This window comes from Dermacentor albipictus, chromosome 9, assembly GCF_038994185.2.
Source record: "Dermacentor albipictus isolate Rhodes 1998 colony chromosome 9, USDA_Dalb.pri_finalv2, whole genome shotgun sequence".
Classification (NCBI taxonomy): domain Eukaryota; kingdom Metazoa; phylum Arthropoda; class Arachnida; order Ixodida; family Ixodidae; genus Dermacentor; species Dermacentor albipictus.
In genome coordinates this window covers 105,755,302-105,771,218 of record NC_091829.1, presented here as the reverse complement: position 1 = coordinate 105,771,218, position 15,917 = coordinate 105,755,302, and the positions used below count along the sequence as shown (strand labels likewise).

Below are 15,917 nucleotides of genomic sequence, written 5' to 3'. Positions count from 1 at the left end.
CGGGCTCCTCCACGTCCACTTTCCGCTATCCCTCTTGTGGAAGAAGGTGTTCATTATCCTCATATTATTCTGTTCCGCAAACTCTACTAATAACTCTCCCCTGATATTCCTAGTGGCTATGCCATATTCCCCTACTGCCTTGTCTCCAGCCTGCTTCTTGCTTACCTTGGCATTAAAGTCGCCCATTAGTATAGTGTATCTAGTTTTCACTCTACCCATTGCCGATTCCACGTCTTCATAGAAGCTTTCGACTTGCTGGTCATCATGACTGGACGTAGGGGCGTAGACCTGTACAATCTTCATTTTGTACCTCATATTAAGTTTCACAACAACACCTGCCACCCTCTCGTTAAGGCTGTAGAATTCCTGTATGTGACCAGCTATATTCTTATTAATCAGGAATCCGACGCCTGGTTCTCTTCTCTCCGCTAAGCCCCGGTAGCACAGGACGTGCCCGCTTTTTAGCACTGTATATGCTTCTTTTGGCCTCCTAACTTTACTGAGCCCTATTATATCCCATTTACTGCCCTCTAATTCCTCCAATAGCACTGGTAGACTCGTCTTACTAGATAACGTTCTAGCGTTAAACGTTGCCAGGTTCATATTCCAATGGCGGCCTGCCCGGAGCCAGTGATTCTTAGCACCCTCTGTTGCGTCGCAGGTCTGACCGCCGCCGTGGTCAGTTGCTTCACAGCTGCTGGGGACTGAGGGCCGGGGTTTGATTGTGTTGTTCATATAGGAGGTTGTGGCCAAGTACTGCACCAGGGTGGCCAATCCTGCTCTGGTGAGGGAGTGCGTTACCGGTTCTGGTCACCGGGATCAGGCCACACTCCAGGCCTGCTTATGCAATTTTATCATCACGGGGATTTTTTTTTTGATCCGGTGAAAAATTGCCGGCACCGGGATTCCAACCATGGACCTCTTGCACGCCAGGCGGGTGTTCCACCGCTATGCCACCGCTGCATCCTGTTGTTTATCACTGGGTTAATTCCAATGGTTTATTCAAGTCTTCCTATATTATTCGCTATGTCTGTAATTCTTAATGAGGCTATGCAATCGTTTGGCTTGGGTTTATCACATTGTTTATTTGGAATGCCACACATCGAGCTTTGCAAGATCACCCACATGAAAAGTGCAATGAGTGGCTCATTGTGTTATTCCAGTGGGTCCATCAAAGTCTTTCTGAATTATGTTACACATTTGTGTATTGTAATGCGTTCATCATAATGTTTATTAAATACGGGTACACAATAACCAAAGCAACGAGCGAAATGGACACCTGCAGGGTCTAGGCCACTTTCACAGACTACCAGGACATCTTTACCACGGAACTCGGTCTAATGAAGGGTCCTCCAGCAAGCCTGCACCTCAAAGATAGAGCAATAACAAAGATTTGTAAGGCGAGATCTCTTCCTTATGCCCTACGCGACAAGGTAGCTTTGGACCTGGACCGACTCGTTTCCCTTGGCATCTTATCGCCAGTCAGCCATTCGGATTGGGCAACGCCCATAGTACCGGTGTTAAAAAAAGATGGCTCGGTGTGGATTTGTGGTGATTTTAAAGTTACATTGAACCCGGTTTGCGCAATCGAACATTATACTATTCCTGTAAACGATATGTTCGCAGCTTTAAGTGGCGGTGAATGTTTCAGCACCCTTGACTGGCGCGACGCTTACAGTCAGGTGCCTCTAGGCGAAGCCGCACGCAAACTTTGCGTATTCAATACGCACAAAGGAAAATTTTGCTATAATCGGCTTCCCTTCGGAATATGGTCTGCACCGTCGATCTTCCAGAGAAAAATCGACACGATTATCAGTTGCTAACCCGGAGTTCAAGCCTATCTTGATGATGTAATCGTGTCCGAAAAGAAAGGCGATAATGGAGAGCGATTGAAAGCCGTTTTAGAGCGTTTTCGGGATCATTGGGTTAAGTGACGGTACGATAAATGCAAATTTTGACAACCGGCAGTTATATAGCTCGGACATCGCATTGACGGCGAGGGCGTTCATCCAATAGAACACAACGTGGAAGCTTTCATGCGCACACCTTATCGCGGAACGTGACCGAACTACGGTCATTTATGGGGATGTTGACTTTCTACGCGAAGGTTTTGCCAAACATGTCAACGTACCTAGCCCCGCTGTATCAACTATTGGAAAAGAATGCGCTGTGGCAATGGAACGCACCGCGAAAGGCTGCTTTCGATGAAGCAAAAGAACGTCTGGAAAATGCTCTAATTCTTGCACATTTTGACCCTGCAAAGGAACTCAAGCTAGACTGCGATGCGTCGTCATTGGGGGTCGGAGCAGTTCTGTTTCACTCTATTAATAACGGAAGTAGACCTATAGGTTTTCGCTCAAGAACGCTGACCCAAGCAGAGCGGAACTAGTCTGAGTTAGAACGTGAAACTTTGGCTTTGGTTTTCGGTGTAACAAAATTCCAGGACTATCTTCTTGGTCGCGAATTTACGTTGGTTACGGATCATCAGCCACTCGTCAGCCTGTTGAGACCCGACCGCCAGACACCGACTATGGCGGCTGCGCGAATTCAACGATGGGCACTGTACCTCGGATGCTACAAATACAAGCTTCAGTATGTTCCTGGGAAACAACTACTGAACTCGGATGCCCTAAGCAGACTACAACAGCAGACCGCCGGAGACGGAGGTAACGGTGAGCCCCCGGATTACGTCCTCACACTTGAAAGCTTCGATGAAGGTATGGTCACAACGCGTGAACTGAAGGACCTAACAGCCGTCGACTCGACATTGCGTAGGGTTCAAGATTACGTGCTACGCGTTTGGCCAAAAAGCAAGACAAGCATAAAGCCCGATTTAGCACCTTATTATGAGCGTAGGCTAGAATTGTCCTTGGCCCACGACCTCATATACTGGGGAAATCGCGTCGTCGTACCAAGCGACACCAGAGAGCGGTTTGTGCTACTTCTTCACGAAACCCACCAAGGATCATCGGCTATGAAAGCCGTGGCACGCTCCCTGTTTAGGTGGCCAGGACTTCACCAGGACATCGAGCAGCACGTGGCCAACTGTAGGAATTGCATAGCAAATTTACCTATGCCACCGGCCGCACCTCCCCTAAACTGGCGGAAGACAGAAGAACGGTGGTCTCGGATTCATATCCGGGAAGATGGTCCTAGCGTAACCGGGAAGATGGTCCTAGTTGTAGTGGACGCGCACTCCAAATGGGTCGAAGCGATTCCTATGAAGCATGCAAATATGGAAAGGACTCTTAGGAGCATATTTACCCGTTTTGGTGTGCCACGTACAATAGTATTGGGCAACGGCACAGAGTTCACGAGTAAGGAATTTGCCACATTTACAGCAAAAAACATCACGCATCTGTGCACGGCACCTTTTTATCCACAGTCAAACGGAGCTGCTGAAAGGGTGGTGCGAACGATAAAAGAAGGTATTCAGAAAATAAAGGGAGGCGATTTCGACGAGGCATTGGTACGGCTACTGTTCAATTATAGACGGACACCTCTGAAGACTGGGAAATTGCCTTCAGAGGTGTTCCTCGGGTATCAAATAAGATCGCGTCTAGACACTTGCTTCCCTGTTACTGTTGCAAATCCAACTGAGGGGAACCACGACTAGACACGGCCGCCAGGCAGCAGCGTGCACATCCGCAATTACGGACAGGGAGAAGAGTGGATCCCTGGTCGTGTGAAATCGTCAACCGGAGCACGAATGGTAACCGTAGAGACTCCCACTGCCATTGTCAAGAGCCACGTCGATCAGGCGCACCACCGCTCGCATTCATCACCAAAGTTTCCGGACACCGATACGACTGCTCATGGTCCAGGGTCCAACCAGACGCCAGGTCCCAGCACGGCCACCAATGCAACCACTTCCTTGGAAGCGGCCGCCCCAGTTAATTCTCCAGATACAGCCCAAAGGGCGAACGACAGCATTCGACCTCGCACCCCTTCTCTCCCAACCACCTTGAGTCCGGCTGAAGCTTCGCAGCAAGTCCTGCGCCGGTCAACGAGGCAGCGCAAGCCAATGCAACGGTTCCATTTTTGAGGAGAGGGCAGTGTTGTGCCTTCGTCATGATAGTTCTGCGCATGCGCAGTATACTTCTGTTCCTTCTTTCCACCCCACTTCCCTTCCCACTTCAAGGGATAAAAGTTATCGCATGCCCCTAAATAAACGTCGTCTATGTTCGAGCGGTCTGCGCCTCGTAACTGTTCGGGTCGCGTGCCGTGGGAATGCAACACCTGTAATTTAATTTCTGGCCATGTGCTTACAAGGCGCGTGTCAATCTCCTGATTTCCCTAACAATGTTTTGTGTCGCAGTGCCAATGCTGAGTGTGCTTTGATTGTACGTTTCATAAATAGCACTTATGGTTTGTGGCTTCACCGGGGCAGCATGTTTAGAACTGAAGTGAAACAGCGCGAAAAAGACGAGGACACAAGGAAACAAATACCACAGACAAGCGCTCATGGCATGTTGTTCCTGTAAGCAACACAGCACTCAGAAACTACTGGGTGAGAACTTGAGGCCTGATTGCGCTGTTGTGTTAACAGTGCAGCCGATAAAAGTACACCAAGTTCCATCTGTCCACACGGCTGTCTTGGAATTTGTTGTCGCTGATTTCTGCAGTTGGTAAGCTCGATTTTTCTATTCATCTTACACATTCTTTAGACGTTTCCCATATTCGAAGAGACTTCGAGTGGAGCCTTCTATATTAAATTTATCTAAGCGGTGCATTTGTTTACATCGACACCTACAGCCCCCAGATCGTGCTTAGCTTCAAATATTGTAGAAACAGTCGATTGCTGATATAAAATAGTGTCAATATGTAGGAAAACGTATGTCTGTGCAAATGAGCCACATTGGTCCTCCCTGAGACGAGTCAATATGTGCGGTCGAGCACCTTAAAAAACGGCGACTGTGAACCGAATACATATAAGATTGTTATGCCATATTTTCGCTTTCTCTAACTTCATCATAGGTAAACTTTGACCATTTCATGTAGTGTTATTAGAGAAAACTGTGCTCACACAAGAGCTCATTGATAGGCCTTGTAGTTGTCTTGCGAAAATGTGGGTGCCATCACCGACAGTGTAGGCAACTGAGCGAGGTGTTTGTTTCTATTGCTTTACTGTGTGCACCATGTGTTGTTTACCGTTTCATGCAGAGGTAAACTGTACATTTTTGGAACTAATAAATGGGTCTGCATAACACATACAGACCCACCTATCTACGCAGCGAATGCGATTGGCAGCCTTCGGGAACGTTGACTCTGTACAGGGCTGTGCGGAGAGTACCTGATTTCAAATCGCCATGGCCAGAATTAAACTATAAAAATAGTTCCCTTTATCCTAACTGCTTACTTTTCAGAAAAGTTCATGTCTGCCGGTAGCGGGTGCAGAAACTCCTGCCGGTAGCGGGTGCAGAAACTCGACTCCACTAGGCCTAACCTTCACTGAGCGATATCAACATTGGCTCAAAGTTCAAGTACATGCGGCGTGAAAGGGCGGAAGAAGTTTGTGATTTGCCACTTCGAAGGCATGTTTCGACTAATTTGGTTCTGCCTTTGTCGGCCTGGTATAATAAAATGGTCTCAGAGACACACTGTGCTGTATAGTCGGCCAACCATCGGTACACGGTACGAGTGCTTGCAGCAGTCGACGTTTGTTTTCTGGGGACTTGCTGCAAGATCGGCGGGGTGTGCGACCCTTCCAATTTGTGATATCGGCTTGGGGAGGGCGAATGCACCGTCAGAAGGCAAATTAGCCGCATGACGCGATTACAAGTCTAAAGAACACTTTCCCTTACTTTATGAAGGATTGGTTAGATTATGTTTTACTGATTGCAGTCCTCACGAATTATTTGTTTTACTAGTTAGTGCATTCAAAAGGACCTTTGGTCATGACACAAACTCGTTAAAAACAAAACTGGTTCACAGAAGGTTATTGTTATACATTATTTTTGGTACTCTGAAGCTTGCTGTTATGGTTTAAGTGTTTTGAGATCTAGAATCATCTCAATCAGATCTAGGATCAGTTGCAAATGTGATCTCAGTAATTTATTCATTTTAGATGCACTGCATGACAGCTGTGCATTTCCATATATAACAAAATGTGTCTTTTGATATTGACTAGCCCTATTTTGCTTCTATAGATCTTTGATGACAATAAGAGGTCCCTGTTCCCAAATTACTACGTTATGTCCTGCCTGTTGTTTTATGTACTTATTCTTGTATTTCTTCAATAAAGTTTCGTGTTTCATGCTTTCAGACTGGTTGTGCGGCGTGTGCTGCAATCTGGATCACAACCTTTTGCATCAAGCCACTGCGGAGTAGGGTATGCTGTAAGTTCCTTTTATACCAGCACAACTGGTTTTTCCATAGTGGTGCCAGCTGCTGGTTCAACACCATGGGCACGCCATTAGCCGATTTTCAATTGATCAAGCTGATTCGCAAGCACCCCCGAGCAATAATGATTAACAGGCAAATGAATTCATCCCTCAGACTACAAGCATCACGTATTTTGTTGTCGTCGTGACTTACCCGTGATGCTGTCTTCATAGGCTGTCGGTATAGATACTTCATGGATAGATCATTTGCAACAGTGCTATGAAAATGCTCAGTTTATGTAGCCTTTAAATTGCTACATTGTGCTTTGCGTATTGTCATTTTGTTTCTATTTTCACGTACATTAGGTTTTACAAAGACATCGCCCCACTTGGCGATATTTTGTCTCTCATGCTAGTGGCAGACAACTGCAGCAAGGTGTTTTTAGTAGGCACTAGTTACAGACAATAGTGGCACAATGCCAACAGGCACATTTTCAGATTGGGCACGGTAGTGATCCACAGTTTACATGGCACTTCATGCTGCTACCATGAGCATTATAGACATGCTCATTCTAATTTTTACTCAACTGTGGATGGTCCCTTACATGTGTCTGGGAAGAGCCCAAACTGCATTGCACCGATGCTCGTCAAAGTGAAAATTGCCATATTAACAGGCTACGAAGAATTTACTTCTATTACTAACGCGAACGACCAGACATGTAGAGATAATGAATAGAATGTGCACCTCTCGCAGTAGACCACAGCGCAAGACAGGGATTTGTTAACAGCATCATATTTGCTTTTGAAGTTCTTTATGTGTATACTAAGCTGGATTAATGATGGCATGTTGTAAGAAACAGAAATTCTTAAACTTGTGGAAATACAACATTGTTCATTTCATGGGAACTATTCTTTGGTTCTATTCCCCATCAAACTTTTGCAATACGGTAAGCACTTTGTGAGCTTTTGAAAGCGAGAAAACAGGGGACACATGGAATTTTTTTGTAGGCATGTAAACAGAGTCTGGCTATGCCTTGCAACCATAATTTTGATGCTCACTGTGCTAAAAACTGTGATTGTTTTTCTCCTATTTCTCCTAAATAATCATGTTATCACGCTGTTGAACACTGTTGATTTATTAGGGGGAAACAGAAGGGTGCGTGAATCTTGTGCCCACCAGCAATATTTTGGGTGGCCCTGACCAGGGCCTTTTCTCTACATAACGGGTGAGCTTCCGAAGCACTTGCCACATTTTTGCAATTCAGCCTCCTATGTATCTCAGCCTCCTTGAATGTTGCCCGCTGGTCGGAAATTGAGACGCTTGCAGAATCACGACGCAGCTGAATGTCACTTTTTTATAGCTTGTGTTCATTTCGGACATCGGAAAGCTGCACGTTTTGAATGCTCTTCCTTGACAGTACCTGAGGAAGCACGGCCTGCCTCAAGAATGTTTCCAACACAGACATGTGTTTTGCAAGGAAATCACGGTCCTTTTATATGTGCACAACGATGAACCCTTTCTTCGGCCAGCATACAAAATCCGAATTATTCACATATGCAGAAGCCAGTTCGGCGTGAACCTGAAACATGTATTCATGGTAACCATTCAGGCGACAATTTTCATCTAAGTAGAAACCTTTCTTTATAATTTCAATAATGGGCAGATCTCTGTACTTGTATGGGCATTTAATTTCAATAACTCCACGGTTACAGCAACTGCATTCAACAGTGTCATCTGGACTGGCTGCAATAAACTGAAATTCTTCACAAATAAACAGGCCGGCCTATCTGCATTTAAAATCGACGTCGTGTTGCTTCTGGTACTGAACATACCGCTTCCTTGCAATCTCTTCATGCTCTATTCCATAATTCATAGCGACAGCCTTTCTGTGACGAGTTTCATAAAGCACCAGAGGAGACTGGGCAATGTTGGCTGCTAGGCGTGCTGCAGAACTGTCGTTCTTACATTTAACAACTTTGCTGTACGCTGATCCCGTTACCCGCCCACATCTTTGCTGAAACCAGAGCAAGCACTTCCTTTGCATTCTTGTTTTTTCTTCTATCTGTGCGACATCATTGTGGCTCATCCGCGCCTTCAATAATGAATCAATTTCACTATCTCTGGCAGACTTATTCTGGGTTTCCCATGTCTTGTCATACATTTCGCACAAGCTTTCTGGCAGTTCAGCAGCAATCTCGCCTTCATCATCGCTTTCTGTTTCTTCACCAAGTGTGGCATGCTTTGAGAATGCTGTAAACACAACTGCAGCTGGAAGAACAGAATAAAGCGAGTCAAGAATTCCTGGAAACTTTGCCTTCGGGGCTTGTGCAACGCAGTGCTTCCTCTTCATTAACTTGAAGACCTTGCCATGTCGGTGTTTCACAATGTTCGCGTCTGTGACCCATGTAGGCTCCACCTGGTCAATAGTACAAGAAATGTTACATCACTGCTGCTATAAACTTAGCAAACGAAATGAGTACAGAGAAGTATAACAAAGGTAAAGATGGCTAAATGAGTAACACTAGTGCTAATACCACAAGGGCACTGAAACGGATGCTGAAACTTGCAAGAAATGTTACTTCACAACTACAGTGTATACATCTGTGTTTTTACCACACAATGCATAACCCTAAAACACATAGAGAGACCAAGCCATTTGTTGATTACAGACCAGATCCCAAACGCGGTGTTTGCCAAACATGGCAATAGTGTCACCTCTAAAAAAATTTTTCCTATGCTTCTTTTAGATACTACAGGAGCTTCCTGGAACAGGTTAACGTGCAGTAGTCGAAAAGATACGTGATGCAATGTGCTCAGCATGTTGGTGCTGTGGTATGCCTGATCGCTAGCCTAGGGCATTAGTCTCTGAAACATGCACTACCATGGCACTTTATTCACAGCCCGCCTGCCGTGTGCATTATTTGCGTATTCTAAGAATGTAGTACAAGGAAACCGTAGTATCAACCAGTAGTGAAAATATGTGAGCGCTCGTGAGGTACATCTTAATGATAGGTGGATAGGATAGCCACGCAAAAGATTTGGCACGCTACTGCTGCAGTTTAATATATAACAATATCAAATGACGAGAGAAAAGAAAATGCACATGCACCCACTCTCACAAAAGCTCGGGGAAAGGGCCGCAGTGAGCACCATGGTATCAACGAAGGAGTTTTATGGCACCACCAATAAACCAACAATAAACAAAATGTTATCGAACTCTCCTTTTTTGCTGCACCATGGAGATGGATAGCGTTTGGCGTAATAATGGTGCCATAAATCTCCACTTGCCACAGCGTTGATTTCACGATGCATGTGCGTTATTTTCTTTTCACAACTCCATTACTCTTGTTATCTAATAAACATGGAGTAGCATGCCAAACCTTTTGCTCAGCCACCCTATCCACCTATTGCTAAAATGTACCTCACCAGCGCTCACATATTTTCAGTACTCGTTGATACTACGGTTTCTTTGTAATACATTCTTGGAACACGCAAATTATGCAGATGGCAGGTAGGCTATGCGGTGCGAAGAGAAGTACCATGGTAGTCCATGATAGCATAGGGCAATGACTATTGCCCTATGCTATCGATTTTTCACAATGCAGCACCAACACCGAGCACATTAGCTCACAGGGCCTAAATGTCAAATATCGTATCTATTTGTTCACTACTGTATTTACATGTGGGAATGTGCTGTGAGAAAACAGTCCCACATATAATTTCTTCAAGGTACATTGGTTTTTGTAACTGCAGGGAAATGGGAATGTCTGATTTTTCTTGGTGATGTGACACCAACTGTTTCGTCTGGAATGACAATTTGTGACAATCTGATATTTATGAGGAAAGACTATAATAAGGATCTGAATGAGTAGTTTTATGACATGCACATTGTACGGTGAGAAAATGCACATATATGCCTATAAAGACTTCTGCAAGTGCACTTCTGCATAACATTGCTGATAAAAAGAGTACATAGAAAAGTTCAAATAAGAAAAAATTATAGAAACCGGTATAAGCCAGTGAAAAGTGAGCGGTATATAACACGGGGGTCGACATTTTGCCAGGGTATTTTGAAAAAGAAAGTTAGACCAATATTCCGGTTTTTACGGTACCTATTTTTGCATATACGAACATAAAGGCTGATACTGTTGAAAATTTCTTCCAGACTGAAAGAAAAAATGCAAAGAACAAAATGGCTTACACTTTCTCGAAACGTGTTGTTCCACTCGCAAAGCTGGGATGTTGTGGACCTCACAAACGCAGACAAAATGAGCAGCTCCACTTTGAAAAGCAGTGCTGCCACATGTGCGCAGACTTCTCCAAGTCTGCAAGAAAACGAAAAATTGTGCATTCACAGCAATTTTTACAAAGAAGACCGTGACCATTTGTTTAAAGCAGAATAGGAAATTAGAATTGGGTTCCACAGAAGAAAATGTCAGAATTATCACTGCAGGCTTTTCGACAAGCTTCACTAACGGTTTAGAAACGATGGCATAGCAAAGCATCCGTGCAATGCCCTGCACTTTTCACACAGGCAAGCCAAAACAAACGCGCAGTTGACATTATGTGCCCGCACACAGTCGCTGCTTTCCTATCGACGGCGAGCGCACACGTTCCGCAATGTGATAGTGATCGTTTCAGATAGTTTTTGATGTCAACATTGCTAAAACCACGCTGAGCTGCAACGTAATCCAATAAGCATAGATGCCAGTCTTAACACATGCACTATATTTTTGTTGCTTGATTCGCTGGAGCTGAACCGCCAGCTTGCTGGAAAGCTTCATCAATGCGAACGCAATAGGCCAACACGGCTCTGTACGCGTTGGAGATGTAAACTGATCGAGATGACAGGAATGAATCCTCATAACTGAGCGTAAATAGCAAGCAAAATATGTTCATAAGAAAGACAACTCACCCAGCCATGCACGTACAATGCATCGTGTGAACTCTCCCGTCTCCACAAACAAGATCCCATGCCTCGTAAGGCTTGGCGGCCTTCCTCTGCAACGGCGTCACTTCGGCTTTCAGGAAACAGCATTCCATAGTCAAGTCGAAAATTTGCATTTTGTGTACGTGCCCTTCTATGCCAAGGCCGTACGCTTTCAGCGCTCGGTAGGATCTGATCGCCTTATGTTATAACTGCAGTGTTCTTCTTATCATTTCTCAGCTGAAGTCTACAGCTACACGTGCCAATCTGGTTGCCTATCTTATGTTTTCTGCGCAAGATCTCGAACTCGAGAAGGAGCCCGGGGATTTCGTGGCAGAGTACTGGCTGTTAAGGAAGGGGAGACAGATGAAGACATAGAGGATAGCATGCACATTTGGACGCTAAAATCGACGCGGGAGGTAAATCTGAAACCCCCAATCCGATGCACTTTCACATGGGGAGGTGTTGACGTGTCAATGCTTATCGATACGGGTTCCCCGGTCTGCGTCGTGTCCCGACAGCTATTTGAGCAGCACAAAAATATTTGGCCTTCACTCCGGCCTTCACGCATGAAGTTATCATGCTACCTCGGAAAATTGCCAGTTTTTGGAGAGCTCCTCTTGCCGGTGTCGTACGATAGTACAACTGTGGAATGGACATTGGTGGTGCTAGATTGCCCCGGTCCAAGCTTATGTGGTCGAGACCTAATTTCCCTCCTGAGCGACGCAGGCTCCCCCGTCCTCAGCCTCTCAGCCAAGCCGCTGACCGCACAGCCGTCTACCACCACGCAGGTCACTGCTGACGTGTTTGCCGAGTTTCCAGATGTTTTCAGCTCGAATCTGGGCCTCATCAAAGGACCCGCGGCACACCTACAGCTGAAGGAGGGAGCCACGCCCAAATTCTGTAAGGCCCGATCTATTCCCTTCGCCCTACGCGACAAGGTATCTGAAGAGCTTGATAGGCTCGTGGCATTAGGCGTCTTGTCACCAGTGCCGCATTCCGAGTGGGCAACGCCCATTGTACCCGTCCTTAAGAAGGACGGCACCGTTAGGATTTGTGGTGACTTCAAAGTCACTTTAAATTCGTCATGTGAGCTGGAGCAGTACCCATTGCCAGTAATCAATGACATGTTCGCGTCCTTAAGCGGTGGAAAACATTTCAGCACACTGGATTTGCGTGACGCATATAACCAAGTCCCTCTCGATGAGGAATCGCGCCAGTTATGCGTGATTAACACGCATAAAGGTCTTTTCTGCTACAACAGATTACCTTTCGGCATTGCCTCTGCGCCAGCCATTTTTCAACGCAGAATGGAAACAGTTCTACAAGGCTTATCAGGCGCGCAAGCTTATCTGGACGATGTCTTGGTGTCCGAAAGAGCAGGAAGTGACGACGTGCTCAAAGCCGTTCTACAGCGTTTCCGCGAGAATGGTGTTAAACTGCGCCTCGACAAATGCAAGTTTCGGCAAGTGTCCGTTACATATCTCGGCCATCGAATCGATCAGCAAGGGTTGCACCCAATAGAAAAGAATGTCGAAGCTATCACAGAAGCCCCTAGCCTGAAAAATGTAGCCGAGCTTCGTTCTTTTCTTGGCATGATCACTTTCTACGCAAAATTTTTGCCCAACTTATCGTCTCTGCTCGCTCCACTGTATCGGCTGCTGGAAAAGAACAGACATTGGCTCTGGGAACAAGAGCAACAAACGGCGTTCGATAAAGCAAAACAGTATTCGCCAGGCAAGCAGCTCCTGAACTCGGACGCGCTTAGTAGGTTGCCACAAGAAACTTTGGAGCCAAGCACGGAAGGGGAGCCGGCTGACTACGTTCTGGCACTCGCATCTGTCCAGGAGGGGGCGGTCTCGGTAGAAGAACTGCAGGCGCTGACGGCAGGTGACACAGTACTTTCAAAGGTCGTGCAGTACACAAGAGATGGGTGGCCTCCAAGCTCTAAAGCATTAGAACGAAGCTTACTCCCCTTTTACGACCGCAGACTAGAACTGTCCTTGGCCCACCGTTTGCTGTATTGGGGCCGTAGAGTTGTCATTCCAGTTAACGCACAACACAGAATGTTGCACATGTTGCACGAGACGCATCAAGGATCATCGGCGATGAAATCAATCGCTCGGTCAGCTTTTTGGTGGCCAGGAATGGACCACGACATAGAACAACTGTCAGCGGGGTGCACAAGCTGCATTCAAAATCGACCAATGCCGGCATCTGCTCCGCCAGTTAACTGGCCGACCTGCCAGGAAAACTGGTCAAGAGTGCATCTAGATTTCGCGGGGCCAATCAAAGGAAACATGATCCTTGTTCTCGTAGATGCTCACAGCAAATGGATTGAGGCCGTACCAATGAAACAGGCGACCACATCTTCGACTATTACTTGCCTGCGCAGCTTCTTTAGCAGGTTCGGCATCCCTCGCACCATTGTTTCAGATAATGGGACGCAGTTCACTAGCCAAGAATTTACTGATTTTGCGAACAACAATAACATAACCCACCTGCGCACGGCTGCGTTTCATCCACAGTCGAATGGCCTAGCAGAGAGAGCTGTCCGAACTGTTAAAGATGGGCTGAAGAAGATGAACCAGGGCAGATTAGAAGATTGCCTTTGCAGACTACTTTTCAACTACCGGAGAACACCCCTTGCATCGGGCAAATCTCCTTCGGAACTTCTTCTTGGCTACCAAATCCGGTCTCGCCTCGACACATGTTTTCCTCCTTTGGTTGTAGGAAGATCGGGAACATCGTATGACTGGACTCTTGCACCAGACACAAATGTTTACGTCCGTAACTTTGGTAAAGGTGATAAGTGGAAGACTGGCACAGTAAAGTCAGCAGACGGAGCTAGGATGGTGACAGTGGAAACTCCTGAGGGCCTCGTTCGGCGACACGTTGATCAAGTTCACACAAGGAAAGACCCAACGGCTACCCAAGGCCACAGGGAAAGTGAGAGCTCGTCCATCTCGAGAGCTCCGGAAGAAACTTCCGAACCAAAAGCAAAAGCCGGAACTCGTGAAACGTCACCACCACAGCGTCAGTCATCACCCCAACCCCTGGACGCACGAGAGAGAAACGGTGAACCTACAGCGGCCCCGGAACTCCGACGCTCAACACGAGAGCGCAGACCTGTGCAGCGTCTTCAGTATTATTGATGGAGAAATGTTATAACTGCAGTGTTCTTCTTATCATTTCTCAGCTGAATTCTACAGCTACACGTGCCAATCTGGTTGCCTATCTTATGTTTTCTTACTTCATTTCCCTTCCCCTCCTTCCCTAATCTGTCTTTATATTTCAACGTGCACTGCAAATAAACGCCCATTCTTCCAGCTTGTAAGCGTGTGTCTGCCTCGCCTGCGCCAAGCGCAGTGTCCGACCTACGATGTAACACCTTAGCACTGTACCGGCCAGGCGTGTGAACGAGGTACATGTATTTCTCCCCAAACCTAGCCTATGGCCAAGGCTTCGGGTCATTCATTCCCACCGAAATTGTGTTCGGGTCAGGATACTGCTTGCCATGAACTTTCAGCTTTTCGGCGTACTGCTGGTGCGCAATTTCGGGCAGCGACTGCACATACTCCGACTGCTCCACAGTGTGTTGTCCGCGCAGAAAGCTAACCGAAACTGAGGCTTTAGTCAACCTGAGAAAAACTTGGTGGGCGCAATGATGTCGATGCTGATGCACCGCCCACGCATTCTTTGCAAGCAGGGAGAGGTTTATTATCAGTGACCGCTGCTAATACAATGGTATAGCTCGTCAAGCCAGCGGGCCAACGGGCCCAGAGGGCCAGCGTAGATGCCACTGCGCATGTGGTACCGCGCATGCGCACTGGCGTGTATGCTGGCCAGCTAGCCCTTACAAAAATGACTTTAGACTGTCTATAGAAAGTCTATAGACTTCTTATAGACGACCTTTCCTGTCTATAGATTTGGCCTTTTGTTGATACAAAGTCTGTAGACTGTCTATAGACGAAAGTCGATAAAGTTTCTATTTCTTTTTGTCTATACGCAGTCTATAGACGGTCTATAGAAAAAAGTCGATAAGGTGTTTGCTCTTTTTTGCCTACTTCCCTTCTATGGACTACTTCTGGACGAAAGTCGATACAGCTTCTATCTATTTTTGTCCATACTTTGTCTATAGACTTTCTATAGACGAAAGTCGATAAGGTTTCTATTTCTTTTGTCTACTCGCAGTCTATAGACAGTTTATAGAAAAAATTCGATAAGGAGTTTCTTTCTTTATTGTATCCTTCCCCTCTATGGACTACCTATAGACAAAAGTGGATTACGGTCTCTATGTATTTTTGTCCATACTTTGTCTATAAAATTAAATTAAACTATGGGGTTTTACGTGCCAAAACCACTTTCTGATTATGAGGCACGCCGTAGTGGAGGATTGCGGAAATTTCGACCACCTGGGGTTCTTTAACGTGCACCTAAATCTAAGTACACCGGTGTTTTCGCATTTCGCCCCCATCGAAATGCGGCCGCCATGGCCGGGATTCGATCCCGCGACCTCGTGCTCAGCAGCCTAACACCATAGCCACTGAGCAACCACGGCGGCTATACTTTGTCTATAGACTTTCTATAGACGAAAGTCGGTAAGGTTTCTATTTCTTTTTGTCTACTCGCAGTCTATAGACAGTCTATAGAAAAAAGTCGATAA

General features: G+C 46.2%; 1 protein-coding gene and 1 long non-coding RNA gene across 4 annotated transcripts in view; both read right to left on the bottom strand.

The window, feature by feature from the left end:
• LOC135907193 (phospholipid-transporting ATPase ABCA3-like) overlaps positions 1-15,917 on the bottom strand; it is a 327,820-nt gene that overhangs the window by 7,281 nt on the left and 304,622 nt on the right. The gene's annotated exons all lie outside the window — the stretch shown is intronic.
• Positions 7,935-14,972, bottom strand: LOC135907213 (uncharacterized). The gene is made up of 4 exons (XR_011508699.1): positions 14,643-14,972; positions 11,240-11,451; positions 10,526-10,649; positions 7,935-8,740 (listed from the first exon to the last, which is right to left on the bottom strand). It is a non-coding gene; the product is annotated as an uncharacterized lncRNA (long non-coding RNA).